Here is a 13139-nt window from a genome sequence, read left to right as displayed (position 1 = left end):
GTTAATACAATAGCTGATATGATCCTGTTAACAGCATGCTCACAGAGGTGTTTTTTTTCTTTTATCTCATAGATTTGAGAATCATAGTGACCAGATATTGGCCCACATTGGACTGCATGATACTGAGATCACTTACTGGAAATTTAAAATCAATACGTTGTTTTATGTATTTTCAAATCATTTGAAGCAAAAACTCCAGACTAAAATATACAGTTCCCAGTCTTGTATGTACAAGTACATACTTGTACAAGTACATATTATTGTAGCATAGTTTGTTCTGAATACAGTGTAATAAGACTTTTGTCAATAATCTGTTTATTAGCAATTGAAAAAGCGCAAATGTCCGGTCATGTCAAAACTACTCCAGGATCCCAAATCAGCCTCAGACCCCAGAGAGTTAAAGGTTGTGTTCAAATAATTTAACCTGTTAGCCAGCACCCCCGCTTTTGGAAAATCCCAAGAAATGACATACCCAAACTAAAACAGATACAGTTCATGAACCTTTTGCACTAAAAGCACAAGTAAGGTCTCATTTGAAAGCAGACACTTTACAGTTTATTGTAAAGTCATAATTAGTTATTGTCACAATGAAGAAAATAGTTAAAAATAGCTTCAAATTTTGAAAAGTTATTAGAAATTATTTTTTATGAAATATCTTTATGGAAATAAAAGTGAAGTTGGCCTTTTAGCAATCTAGAAATGCACTGCAGCTAAAGCCACATGTCTGACCATGTTATATTTCAAAACTGAAGATGATAAGTTTAAAACTCTGAGTTTTATTACATGTTTTGTAAGACCATGTCATCTGATTTTATTTTGAAAAGACTCTAAAGTGCTAACTGGTGTTTATTGTCGTCATCTAAGCATCTATTCAAATGTATTGTCTAGTTTGTCATGTGGTGATAATTGCCCGATTCAGTTTCAGTCTCCCCTGAAAACATTTACACCTCTCCAGCCTTTTTATGGCTCTGATTATTCTTTTCTTTTGTCCCTATTATAATTACTATTCAAGATTTAATCCCTCATTTCTTTTACCAAACTTCTCACTTCACTTTCTTTAAAACTGTATCTAATGCCCTTCTTGAAAAAAAGCAAGAAAAAAATCATTGAGCTGTACAATTCAAAATTATTTATTTGCATTATTATAACAGGTGCATTTCTGGGCTCGCTAGCATGTTAGCTTAGCACACCAACAAAACACGACAATTTATAAGATTAAAACCATGTTTTTGCTCCAAACTTACAAGTCGAGTGTTTTTAATAACCTTCTTTGATGTGATGTGGTTTCGGATAAAAATCAGACAGAAAATATATCATTGTATACTATTCTGCACAATGAGAAAAGCTATCTCGATTAGCATTGCATTATTAATATAATCTATCTATTATTAATACTAGACATGTCGTAATGAACAAAGATAAACTACATATCGTCACAATCGTGTAATTATTACTTTCAAAAGTGTCGATTTGCAGATGTATTGATGTTTTCAGCGATCTCTGTGTTATTTCCTTAGAGGTCACATGGTATATTTTTTCTTCCGTGACGCATTTGTGGACTAAGTGTGTACAGAGTGCCCTCCGGCTTCAGGTATGAGTTGTAAAACACAGTTGTCAGTGTATACAGCGTTAATATGACAACAACAGCGCGTTTTGGGTAAAAAATTCATAAATATTACTCCTCTGTATAGAAAATTGACATAAACGTATGACAATCCATCAATATTTCTCCAAATGTACATGCCTTTAAGCTAAAAGCCCTGAGGGATGTTATTTTGTGGAGTTTTCTGATGACGATCTCACAGGATTTTTTTCTCAATGGCTGAGGCTGACGCTCATATTTCAATGAAAAGGTAACGACTCCGTTTTTCATATTCAACAGGTTAAGCTGCAACTTTAGAGCTATTTAAATTGTGTTGTTCTTTTTTTCTTGCTTTTTAGGGCACTCTATTGTGTCTAAATTTGACTAAAATATGAACTTAGGTACAGGGTAATTGTGTATAAAAACAATGATCTTTATTTACCCCTTATTGGTTTGGAATCAGCTCCAACAGGGGTGGAAGTCTCTGTATTGCCCTCAGCCTGAGCTGTGTGTGTGGGTGAGAGAGAGAGAGAGAGAGAGAGGGGGGAAGAGAGAGAGATTAACCTGAATGAAAATACAGCTACATTAAATACATAAACACATAAATCAAAGAGAAAAACTGAAAGACATTATATAATTTTTTACAGTTTAATTGAATTAGTGTCATTTTAATATTTTACCTTCCTTGTGTTTGTTCTCAAACGATTCGGCTAGATGGTTCTGGTTAATCTTTCTCAGGATATTTGCTGTGATCTTCACAGCTTTTTCAGGTCCAAATAGTGCCACCATCTTATCCACTGTGTCTAATACATCTGTATCCTCCATTTCAGAATTTGAAATATGCCCATGGTCCTTTAAGTGCCACTGAAACTGCTTCAGATCATATTTTACCAGTTCATGTAGTGAGTTCTTGAGCAGCTCCTTCACAGTTGTCATCGTCTTTCACTGATTCACTGAAAAAGATATTAGAATAATAAAATGAAGCTATGATAAGATCAGGTCATGAGGCCAAGTCTCTCAAAAGGCATCTCATCGAAACTCATCTGCTAACACTCAGGGGTCGACGGTTGCACCGGCGATACCACCTCAGTTTTTTCTTACCAGTGCGAAAAACTCAAAATACTCTATCAATTTTGGATATACAAATATTTATAATGTATCTTTCAAATCTGTGAAATGTCTTTTATTTGTGTACCCTCAAAAACAAAATGTTGTGATTTTTGCAAAATAAAGAAAACTAATATGATGCACAATCTTGTTGTCTCACCTTGAATGAAGTCCATTCTGATAATCCTCAGATAATGAACTGTAACTTACAGAATACTAATCACACAAACATGAGACATATCTCTAAAGAAACGATGAAATGTCAGGTTTTAAATTATGCAAGTCAAATGGAAAACAAATATTCTGTTTATATAATCTGAAAAAAGAGAGAGATGTCAGTCGTTCATGAGTCACCTCATTATTCGCTAATGCGGCCACGTCCATGGACGGTGCACACTATTCAATCACAAATTCTGATCTATACAAACAGAGTCAACAATGCCTGCATCAGCTCGAAAAATGCATCTGCCTTCACGTGCTCTCAGAATTATCTTAAATAAGAGTTTCCTAGGTAAAAAATGCACATGAACGCCCTCCCATTTCGAATTATCAAATTTCTGATAGCATGGGAAAGCAGGATTAGTCAGTTTTATGTACTTTTAATCGTTTTGAGATGTGGTGAGGAATAATTCTAACAGGATTTACCTCAATTGAAATTGAAAAATCCTGACTGATTTTCAATTTCATTTTGAGAATCAACTTGATCAAGATGAGGATTGTGAATAATACGTTTTTTATTCTTAAGTTCTTTATTCTAATTCCAATATTGACAAAAAAAAACCCTGAATGTTCTGTGTGTCTCTGTGTTAATAAATGGGGCAGATGCGTTGTTTTGGATGGCAAGGAGAAGACAGACTGGCAGACACAGAAAGACAGATGGCAGACGGAAGTAGACGGGAGTAGACGAAAGGCAGGTAATCCAGGTAAGGAGCGGGTAATAACGTTGTGCTATTCGTAGACGAGACCAGACCATGTGGTGGAGTCAACATGGGGCTTAAGTAGTGCTCACAATGGTGATGGCTTTCAGGTGCAGGTGATTGGTGAGTGAGTGCAGATGAGGAACCAGAGGGATGCTGGGAGTCCAGGGTAGGTGAGACAGACAGTGACTGTGACACACACACATGCATATATATATATATATATATATATATATATATTATTTATATATACATGCATATATTTCTACAATTTATACACGTGCCTGTATTTATATATACATAATTAATTATTATACACAGAAATATATTCTATATATTATATTAAATATATTAAATGTATTCTAAATAAACTACAAAGTAAACTACTCCTCAGAATATTCCACTCTTTATATTAATATATTAATATTCCATTCTTTCCACACAGACCTGACTGAAAGGCTCATTATGCGGCTCATTATGCAGGTCTTTGTCTCTTCAGGTGTGAATCATAGCATTATTCAGGATTTTCACATCTCCATGCATACTAATTCTATACTTCTACATTCAGTACCCAGAAGTCTTGAGGGCACATATTTAGTATTTGTTTTGTGGCATTATTTCAGTGTTTTTTTTGTTTTGTTTTGTTTTGTTTTTTTGCTTTACAATAACCATGCATGAACATAATTCTCTCAAAATAATCATATTAATGACAAAAGTTTCATTACACTGTATTCAGCACAAATTAGGCTACCATAATAGGCGAGCAACATGTATGTACATGTTTGTATATGTACAATGTCGCTCACATATTATGGTAGTGTAGTTTGTGCTGAATACAGTGTAATGAAACTTTTGTCATTAATATGATTATAAAAACTGAAAAGAACACAAAAGTCTGGGCATGTCAAAACTTCTTCAGGGCCTCAAAAATCCTCAGAACCCAGAGGGTTAAATCGTTTGAAATTCCTCTCTAACTCAAGAGTCACACATACTCTTTTCACAAAAGCAGGCAAACATAAGGGCATTTTAGGGGAATTTACAGTTAGAGTCTTCAATTATAATAAATTGAAGAAAAATGTACTGAAGAGAACAGTTTTCAGTTTCATCAGCAGAAGCCAGCTTCAGTTCTCACAAGGAGGTCATATGCCACTCTACTTACATTGCATTTTCACACCACAGTTTTACATTTCACCAAGGTCTAAGTTACAGGTTGAATGATTCTGATTGATTAAGCAAAATGATAGACATACGAAAATTTCCACACATGGACTGATAGGCAGAAGCATCTCTTTATCGATGATACGGCTGAAAACATGACACTGAGTTAGGACGAGGTGACAAGAGTAAGCTTTAAAGCTGATGGGGCATATTCAGCAACTCTTATTGATTTGATTTTTACAAATGTAATTGAGTTGTGTTCTGCGGCTGTCTCTATTCCAGTTGGCTGCAGCGACCATCATTTAACTGTGGTTAAAAGAATAACAAAGGTTCCAAAATCAGGTCAAAAATTTATTTGTAAAAGGACTTTTAAAAACTTTAAAGAAAATGATTTTATATCAAAAGTAAGGAGTATGGATTGGACTGAGGTAACACAAGAGCAGGATCCAAATAGGGCTGTGGCCATCTTTAATAACTTGATAGCACAGGTGATAGACAAATACGCTCCTATCAGAAAACAAACTGTGAGAAATGTCTCGGCTCCATGGCTGGACCAAGAGCTCAAGGAATATATGAAGCAAAGTAATCAAGCTAAGATAGAAGCAATTAAATCTGATGATGTTGTACAGTGGAATACATAGAGAAATTATGTCACAAAATTAAATAAACCTAAAAAACGTCTATATTATCAAAGAAAGATTAAGGATACTAAGAGGGATAATGCAAAAGTATGGAGTACATTAAATGAACTAATGGGAAGGAAGCCTAAATTGCTTACAACATGGTTGGAGGCTGATGGGATTTATCTCACTAAACCATACAATATTGCTAATTACTTGGGCCAATTTTTCAAAAAACAAAATAAAAAAAAATGAGACAGGCCATGGAGTTTGGACAAGATAGGAATATTTCATATAGATTAATAAGAAATATTATAATGAAGTCTAAAATATGTCATTTCAGATTTAAGACTGTAACAGTAGACAACGCTATAAAATTACTACGGGCAAGTAAAGATAAACCCTCGGGTTTTGACAACCTTGAGATCAAGTTGTTAAAGTTGGTGGCAGATTTAATTGTTTTGCCTGTTACTCATATAATCAATTTAAGTTTATTGAAATGTGTATTTCCATCACAGTGGAAGATAGCAAAAATTATACATTTAATAAAAAATAACAAAGAACCATTTTAAGGTCAAAATAGCCGACCAATTCGCTTGTTACCTGCAATAAGTAAAATTATGGAAAAACTAGTATATGATCAAATACAGGAGTATTTTGCAGTAAATGGGTTAAATACAATTTATCAGCATGCATATAAAAAGGGTCACTTCACGACTACAGCTTTGACTCAGATTACTGATCATTGGTTACAGGAAATTGATAACAAAAATTTGGTTGGTGGGTCATTCCACAAAATCTGTGTCTTTTCAACTTTGAAAAATTAAAAAAATAAAATAAGTTTAATTTTTAAAAAAATTATATCTATGAAATGAAGACAACTTAAAATGACAAGAAATTGTATTGGGCCATCTCAGGCTATATCATTTTTTATTTTATTACTACTTTTCTTCCTCATGTTTTGATATTTTTGTCAACCCTTTTACAGACATAATCATCACTATATTTATAATATTATATATATATATATATATATATATATATATATATATATATATAAAAACTACAGTTTTAATTAGAACTATGTAATAGTTTTTACATATACGAGCAGTATTTTTGTCCCTTTTTTCACTGGGGTCTTTTCAAATTTGGTATTTTTTAAACAAATCTTATATTTGTCATTCAGATGACCAAAAACATCCTAATTTTGAAGGCTGATCACCTGTCAATTAAGAAAAATATATATATATTTACAAGAGAGATATTAAAAGAAAGGCTTTGTCCAAAACAAAATAATGTGATTGCTACAACTGAAAAACTTGGGAGGCCATATCAAATATTATTTTTACATTATTTATGAAATTAATGACAGTAACAGGATTGACATAATGGTAACAGGACTGACCAGAGTAACAGGGATGACGGGACACACATACTTCAGCATACAATCTACATATTTTTTTACATAATACTGTAAAGTTTCTTACTTTTTAATTTACATTATATTGTTTTGCATTCACTTTGCATGGCTGTATTAGTGAAACATTCAATTTCTAAGAGATAAAGAGCCTTATTTATAAAATGTTGCACAGAAACTGTCCTAAATTTGATCTTACGATCATTTCTCAGATGTGCGTATGTGAGATTCTTAGAATGAACGTATACACAGAAAACGAGCGTATGTCTATCTTTCAGATGTGAAATATATAGCCTAAATCGCAAATAATCTTGAACTTGTGCGCAGCTGAATGGTTTTAGTTCTCGGTGTTGTAAACAACACCTAATTAATGTCATTTACATATAAAATATCACCAGTCATCGTCCAAATCGTTTAATTTAGAATGCCGAGCTGTAAGAGTAGCTTAGATTTCCTAAAAACCTGCAGTAATCTGACAAGGAAAAGTGTATACTGTACGTCTGTTCAGACTCTGATGTGGCGCTAAGCACTTTCCCATGTTTTTATAAATATGAGTGTTGGCGTGAATTTAAGACTCTAAGATCAAATCTGTGCATATGCACGCTTTAGAAATGTTTTAAGGCTACTGTAATTAGACCCATGCGTCCATACGTTTTGTCTGTGTCAGTGTGTCCCCTCACAGAGCTCAAAATATTCACTGCCCCCCTGTGCATGGCCAAAAAAAAGGTTGTTGTTTGGATTTTAATAGGTAAATACTTAAGAACCTATGAATGGATCATTATTACAGTGATTATTATGTTTCTAGCATGTTATATGTTTGGCAATGGTTCTTTTAACCATAAGAGATGTAGTGTGTAGCTTTTCTTTTCTTAAACAAATGTGTTGAAAGATGTATCATGGCCATAATCTAGGATAACAATACCAATATTCAACAGGGTTAAAACTGTGAAAGAATGGTTCACAGAGTACAAAGAATCATTTTCACATAGGACACTTCTGAGCCCTGACTTTAACCTCAGTGGAAGTCTTTGGGATGTGCTGGAGGAGACTTTACAGAGTGCTCAGCTCTTGCATTGTCAATACAAGATCTTAACCAAAAATGTATGCACCTCCTGATGGAAATAACATCAGAACATTTATTTCCATCAAGAGGTTAGTCTTACAGGTTAAAGTCAGGACTCAGAAGTGCCCATTCATGTGTGAAAATGATTCTTTGTGCTCTCTGAACCATCCTTTAACCCTGATGAATATTGGGATTGTCATCCTGGAATATGGCCATGATACATATTCCAACATGGTTGTTTAAAGGTCCCGTTTTTCATGTTTTTTTGAAGCTTTGATTGTCTTTATAGTGTGCAATTGTAATGACTGAGGCAAATCAGACACAATTATTGGTTAGTTAACCAATAGTTTTAAGCTCACTCTGGAGTCTGTCCCCATCCCCCGGGAAGTTTTCAGTTACAAGTTTATTGCGCTGAGGAATGTGGTTGCCGCATGGAGAACAGAGTAGAGACACAGAAAATCTGCATCTTCCCTGCATTTTCCACACAGAACACAGACTCTATGGCATTAATGTATAGACAGACTGTGCTATAAATGATTCCTTCTCAGGAAATGGTATCCATTATTACTGATGTTGTATTGTACTCATTGTATTTACATGTTTGATGATTGTTAAATGTTATGACCTGCACGGTAACTTCAATCATGCCATGTTTAGTGTCTATACGTTAGTAGCGGGAAGATTTAAATGTTTGTGTATGCGGTACATCCATACCTGTGCAACACATCAGTATTAAAAGAATATTTAATAGTTCTGATTCAAGAACTCAGCTTGTTAATATTTCTGGGTTGTAAAAGCCCTGACAGGAGGGGTGTTGCCACCCAGAATTACAACATCTTCATTGGTCCGGTCAACAACTGAGAGGTGTGACTTTGACCAGAGGTTAAAAACCAGCGAACAGTGCCACTCCCTCTCTTCTTCTTCCTTGCTTCTGGACCGAAAAAATCTCCTTGCGGCCGGCCTCTCTAGGCCCGGCCGCAAGGCTGGTAGGCCCCTGGCCTACAACACCCAGCCATGTGCTCATCACCCAACAGACTGGCAACAACTTCAGATGATAACTTCAAGAGTTATCCTCAACCTGCAGATCCGACGCTCTTCAGCCTAAAGGCATCTTGCAAGTATCGTACATTTTAATGCTAAACAGCGATTTAGTATTGATTTGTAAAGACTTTACCTTTGCTATTGCTAAAAGAAACTGATGAGTCCTTTCCAGATTGCCTTTGACATTTCATGTAGCTCTAGTAACAGCATCTCTTCCAGTTCAACACTATCATTACTCATTCTGACTTGCGTGTGTGTGTGTGTGTGTGTGTGTGTGACCCTTTATGTATGTTATGTTATGTGTTTGTTAGTTTAGTTATGTGTTTGTGAGTTAGTTAATAAAGATTGTGCACAATACACGTTTGGTTCTGACTCTGTCTGCTAATGAATTGCCTCTTAAGTGATAGATCCGGACTACGTGAGTAGTACAGTACAATAAGAAATATTATTTTTCCATAACTTGGAAATTGACATTTCTTAGAATTAATAAACAATCAACACTGAGCGTTCACTGGACGAACAGGTTAACTGATTGTAATGTTAATTTTAATGTAGCTACGTCCAGTTAATCTGATTAACGGATTTGCATATTCATAATTAATCATAATTAATAATCATAATGAGTTATGAATAATTATTAATATTTCCCCTTTGAGTTAATTTTCGCTACACAATATAACATGTGTTCATGTTTCGCGTGTAAAAAAACACAGTATTTTTCACATAATTTACTTATCTGTATACCGCTGTTTCCACTGTCATAAAAACGGGCTGATGACTTCCTTGTTCTATGAAGTCCCTCCTTCAGAAATACGTAACGAGTTCTGATTGTGCCAGCGGTTCCTGTGTTGTGATTCGACAGCAGTTTAGCGCATCTTGCCCGGAAAGGTCACGCCTCTTACCATAACGTGGAGATGCATGCGCTCAGTGTTATTGTAAACATGTCTTTAACTTTACCCTATCAATTTGAGCCGGAGTCAGACCCGGTGATTGGACTGCGGGATGAAAATAACAGCGTTTCGACGACATGGCGACAAACACACTCTACAAACGCAACTCTTGTGTATTCCTGTGGGCGGAGGTTAGTCAAAAAACTGTTTTAGTGACGTCATTAAAGAAGGAAGTAGAGGGATGTAGTCCAAACTGGCCGTTCGATGTAGGCGACTTCTGTTAAATAAAATATCTCGCTTGGCATTGAACTTTGAGCTTTAAAATTTTACAGATTTTATTTATACTCTAACAACAACATTACACACTAACTAAAGTTTGAAACATGGGATCACGAAGAACGGGACCTTTAACATTCTGAGGTCTGAGGTATCGCCGGCGATACCACCGCGTTTTTTTTCTTACCAGTGTGAAAGAGACTCAAAATACTCCGTCAATGTTGCACATACAATTAAGAGTTATACACCATTTTAATCTATGGAATATCTTCTTTTATTTGTGTACACTCAGACTAACAATAAAATGTTGTGCTTTTTGTAAAATAAAGAAAACTAACATGATGCGTGATCTCTCGTCTCCCTCTGAACAAAGTCCAATCTGATAGTTCTCAGAAAATGAACTGTAACTTAGTGAATACTAATCACAAAAAAATAGACTTATGTCAAAAAAAATGTTGAAATGTCAGGTTTTAAATCGTGTAAGTCAAATCGAAAACAAATATTCTCTGTTTATGTAATCTGTATGAAAAGAGAGCCATGTCAGAAGTCCTTGATTCAGCTCATTATCCGCTAATGCAGCCACGCCCACGGAGCGAGTGCTATTCAGATGCAAATTCAGTCAATACATGCATACATCGTCTCAATCATGTATTTATCGTCTTGAAAAGTGTTTTGAATAGCCATAGTTAGCGATCTCGGGCCTCTGTTCGGTTAGTTCCTGGATTGCCTATTCTTCTTTAGCAGGCATTGTGTACAGAGCGCCCTCCGGCTGCAAGTATGAATTGAAAACACAGTATCCAACGCTCATAGTAATGACAATAAATCCTGAATAAATATTACTCCTCTGTATAGAAAATTGACATAAACATATGAGAATCCATCAATATTTCTCCAAATGTGCATGCTATTAAGCTAAAAGCCTATATGAAATGCCACAGAGGTAACATAATTGTTCAGACACTTTGCATCACACAAATACATTATATTTTAAAGAATATAATAGTTTATATAAAATATAAATATAAATATTGCTGTTTTTTCTGTATGTTTGATATACACCACATGATCACAGAGGGTTTTTTCACAGCCTACCTGACTGAAAGAGCTCATTATTATGCAAGTCATTTCAGGTCATTATTATGCGATTCTTTTGTCTTCTCGGGTGAGAATCATCCATTATTCATGACGATTCACGCCTCCACGCATACTGTGTTTCTTGACCAAAGATGTTTTCGAAAATTTAAATCTCTCTATTGTTTTATATGAAAGAGTAGTCAGCATAATTTTTACATAATTTTGAAGCAAAAACTCTAGTCTACAACCTCCAATACCCAGAAGTCTTGTGAACACAGTTTTAATATTATTTTTTTGGCCTTATTTCAGTGACTTAAGTTTTTTGTTTTTTTCAATAACCACGCATAAACGTTATTCCTTCAAAAACACAAACATGTACATACACGTTGCTCACATATTATTGTAGCCTAGTTAGTGCTGAATACAGTGTAATGATTTTCAACATTTACAGGGACGAGTCGATTGATTTTATTGCCATTTGAATTCAGAATGTCAGTGTTTTAATCTCATCATCATCACCCCTGTAAAAATCCCGAATTAACTTTCCTACTGTTTTATGACGAACATCAATGTCGTCTCCACTATCTGCCTTTGAAGCACATTCTATCAGTTGCAGTTCTGGTGCCTCAATCCGTACAACTCGACCTCGACACATTCACATCACATGTTAACACAGCGGTAGAGTTACTCACGGGACACTGCACTTATTCGCAATCACACACGTGCAGGTCTTAAAGTGACAGCATCCTAATAGTTAGCATGCGGACCCTTGTCCTTAAAGGGATAGTTCACCCAAAAATTAAAATCCTGTCATCACATGCTCCCTTTCAAGTTGTTTTAAACCTGAATGAGTTTCTTTCTTCTGTTGAACACAAAAGAAAATATTTTGAAGAATGTGGGTAACCTAACAGTTGCTGGTCCCCATTAATTTTCATAGTAGGAAAAAAATATAATGTGGAAATCACTGGGGACCATCAACTGTTTGGTTACCCACATTCTTCAAAATAGTTTATTTTGTGTTAATCAGAGGAAAGAATTATTGTGTCAGCAATATATGCAATACAATTTTAAAATATGTTAAATATTTTATATGTTAAATATATTTTAAAATATGTTAAATAGCATGGAATATTTAGTGTGCTTGTGCTTATATAAAATTATTTGATAAAATGAAATTTGTAAAAATATAAAAATAATAACAATAAAAAAAAAATTCTTGTGGTACAAGACACTGTGGCATGGCAATCATATGAAAGGGGGCCCTTGGTGTTGCTATAGCCCCAGGACCCAACGTGTTCTTAATCCGGGCCTGGTCATGACCTGTTACCCTAAAAATAACAGGGTTGACGGTAACAGGTTTGACAATTTCAAGCTAATTTGCTATTTGCTAGCTTACAGAACAGATCACAAAAACACATTTTGTACACTTTAAAGGGATATTACTTGTAGATAATGATTATGTTACTTTAAATAAATAAGTGTTTAAATGTACACTTCAAAAATGTTAACAGGTTTGACATTGCATGATATCCCCCATCAGTCAAACCTCATAAATCATCAAAAATAGAAAATTATAGAAGAGAGAGAAACTTATTTTTATTTGAACTGTTGGCATCCTGGTTTAAAGATGATGTAACTTCCTGGAAGTGATGTCACTGGAATGTACCATTATTTATACAGGGTTCTTTGGTGAGGGTAACAGGGCTGACATGAAATAGGGGACATCGATAAAATGATACATATTTTATAAAAAATAATGTATACTTATGCTAAAACATTGCTTGACAATAAGACTATACTTAGAACACAAGAACACTTATGAGAATAAATGCATTTTAATTATTTAAAATAATATTTAATTGACTTCACTTTGGTGTAATATTGATAAAACAATGCACAGTATTGATATGTTTTTAAATCACAAATTTATTTGCTGTTATAGTACTGTTACGTGTGTTGGTAGAGAGATGAGGCGGATACGGATTTCCACAATA

General features: G+C 34.6%; 1 pseudogene; it reads right to left on the bottom strand.

The window, feature by feature from the left end:
- LOC125261835 overlaps positions 1 to 13139 on the bottom strand; it is a 58376-nt pseudogene that overhangs the window by 25454 nt on the left and 19783 nt on the right.

The sequence above is a fragment of the Megalobrama amblycephala genome, unplaced genomic scaffold, assembly GCF_018812025.1.
Source record: "Megalobrama amblycephala isolate DHTTF-2021 unplaced genomic scaffold, ASM1881202v1 scaffold501, whole genome shotgun sequence".
NCBI lineage: Eukaryota > Metazoa > Chordata > Actinopteri > Cypriniformes > Xenocyprididae > Megalobrama > Megalobrama amblycephala.
This window is presented reverse-complemented; position numbering and strand designations above follow the sequence as displayed.